This window comes from Scomber scombrus, chromosome 16, assembly GCF_963691925.1.
Source record: "Scomber scombrus chromosome 16, fScoSco1.1, whole genome shotgun sequence".
Classification (NCBI taxonomy): domain Eukaryota; kingdom Metazoa; phylum Chordata; class Actinopteri; order Scombriformes; family Scombridae; genus Scomber; species Scomber scombrus.
This window is the reverse complement of record NC_084985.1, coordinates 591,145-593,885: the sequence shown is the minus strand read 5'-3', so window position 1 is coordinate 593,885 and position 2,741 is coordinate 591,145. Positions and strand designations below refer to the sequence as shown.

Genomic DNA, 2,741 nt, shown 5'->3' with positions numbered 1-2,741 from the left:
AAGATGACGCCGAAGGTATCGGAGAGGGTTCTGAGCGGGCTGAAGGAGGCGGATCTCCATGTTTCCGTCCCTCTTCCTCCTCCTCCTCCTCGTCTTCCTCTCTGATGGAGCTGGCGTCCGGGCCGATGTGCCACTGAGGCGCCGAACCCGATGAGTCTGAGCAGAGCTGCTGATGGTCGTCCTGCTGCTGCAGTTTCACCTGCAGAAGAACTTCCTGACACGCCTTCAGAGCCACTTCCGGGTCGATCACTGCAGACAGGAAACAGAGTCAAGAGAAAAGTCCTGCTGGTGCCTCTTATCATTACATCCCATAATACTAAGAACTACATACTGAGTGCGCTGGTGTTTATGGGGACCCCTCTGTGTGTGTTTATAAGGACGATGGGGACCCCTCTGTGTGTGTTTACGGGGACGATGGGGACCCCTCTGTGTGTGTTAACAGGGACGATGGGGACCCCTCTGTGTGTGTTTACGGGGGCGATGGGACCCCTCTGTGTGTGTGTGTTTACAGGGACGATGGGGACCCCTCTGTGTGTGTTAACAGGGACGATGGGGACCCCTCTGTGTGTGTTTACAGGGACGGTGGGGACCCCTCTGTGTGTGTTAACAGGGACGATGGGGACCCCTCTGTGTGTGTTTACAGGGACGGTGGGGACCCCTCTGTGTGTTTGTTTATAAGGACGATGGGGACCCCTCTGTTTGTGTTTACAGGGACGATGGGGACCCCTCTGTGTGTGTTAACAGGGACGATGGGACCCCTCTGTGTGTGTTTACAGGGACGGTGGGGACCCCTCTGTGTGTTTGTTTATAAGGACGATGGGGACCCCTCTGTGTGTGTTAACAGGGACGATGGGGACCCTCTGTGTGTGTTAACAGGGACGATGGGGACCCCTCTGTGTGTGTTTACAGGACGGTGGGGACCCCTCTGTGTGTGTTTACGGGGACGATGGGGACCCCTCTGTGTGTTTGTTTATAAGGACGATGGGGACGCCTCTGTGTGTTTACGGGGACGATGGGGACCCCTCTGTCTGTGTGTGTTAACAGGGACGATGGGGACCCCTCTGTGTGTGTGTGTGTTTACGGGGACGATGGGGACCCCTCTGTGTGTGTGTGTGTTTACGGGGACGATGGGGACCCCTCTGTGTGTGTTTACAGGGACGATGGGGACCCCTCTGTGTGTGTGTGTGTTTACGGGGACGATGGGGACCCCTCTGTGTGTGTTTACGGGGACGATGGGGACCCCTCTGTGTGTTTACGGGGACGATGGGGACCCCTCTGTGTGTGTGTGTGTTTACGGGGACGATGGGGACCCCTCTGTGTGTGTGTTTACGGGGACGATGGGGACCCCTCTGTGTGTGTGTTTACGGGGACGATGGGGAACTCTCTGTGTGTGTGTTAACAGGGACGATGGGGAACTCTCTGTGTGTGTTTACAGGGACGATGGGGATCCCTCTGTGTGTGTTTACAGGGACGATGGGATCCCTCTGTGTGTGTGTGTGTTTACGGGGACGATGGGGACCCCTCTGTGTGTGTGTTTACGGGGACGATGGGGACCCCTCTGTGTGTGTGTGTTTACAGGGACGATGGGGACCCCTCTGTGTGTGTGTTTACGGGGACGATGGGGACCCCTCTGTGTGTGTTTACAGGGACGATGGGGACCCCTCTGTGTGTGTTTACAGGGACGATGGGGACCCCTCTGTGTGTGTTTACGGGACGATGGGGACCCCTCTGTGTGTGTGTGTTTACAGGGACGATGGGGACCCCTCTGTGTGTGTGTTTACGGGGACGATGGGGACCCCTCTGTGTGTGTGTTTACAGGGACGATGGGGACCCCTCTGTGTGTGTGTTTATAAGGACGATGGGGACCCCTCTGTGTGTGTGTGTGTGTTTACGGGGACGATGGGGACCCCTCTGTGTGTGTTTACGGGGACGATGGGGACCCCTCTGTGAAACCTAATCATCTCTCCCTGCGCAGTCCCGTTACCTTGGTTACCTTGGTTGCCTTGGTCGGCCCCCAGGTCCATCTCCATGGCGTCCTCTGAGATGACGTCCAGGGGGGGGCTGGGCCCCCGCGGCTCGCCTCCGCTGGACGTGCCGCTGCTGCCGATGCCTTCGCTGGCGCTGCTGCCGAGGCTGCCGGTGCTGCCGATGCTGCCGCTGGGGGAGGAGCTGCGGGGGCTGGCGCTGGGGGAGGACGGCTGCTCGCTGTGGGGGGGCGGGGGCATCTGCAGCTGGGGGCGGGGGTGGTGATGATGATGATGGTGATGGTGATGATGGGCGGGGCAGTCAGAGGAGCTCTCAGAACAAGAAGAAGAGAAGAGGAGGAGGAAGAGGAGGCGCTGGAGGGGGAGGAGGGACAGGAGAAGGTGGTGGGGGAGGAGGAGGCGGGGGGGAGGGGGAGGGGCCGGTTGGGGGGGGTTCAGGTGGAGCAGCAGAGCCGGGGAAACCTCGGCGTCGGCCATGTTGGAAACAACCTACAGACAGGAAATAAAGTCATTAATTATTATTAATCTTTATTAAACTCACATGTGTCACATGATGTTTATATTTAGGTTTAATATGTTTAACTTGTTATAGAAGAGGAAGAAGAGGAAGAAGAGGAAGAGGCTGTTGTTTTTGACCAACAGCTGATTTGTCTGACTCAGCTCTGCGTCTCCATGACAACGCTTTTATGAAGGGACTCTGTGTTTCCATGACGACGCGTCTCTATCAGCCCGGAGGACATGAGTCATGTGACCTGT

At 57.4% G+C, this 2,741-nt stretch overlaps 1 pseudogene; it reads right to left on the bottom strand.

Moving 5' to 3' along the window:
- Nucleotides 1–2,462, bottom strand: part of LOC133996305 (phosphatidylinositol 4-kinase beta-like) — an 18,637-nt pseudogene extending 16,175 nt beyond the window's left edge.
- Nucleotides 2,463–2,741: the final 279 nt, after the last annotated feature.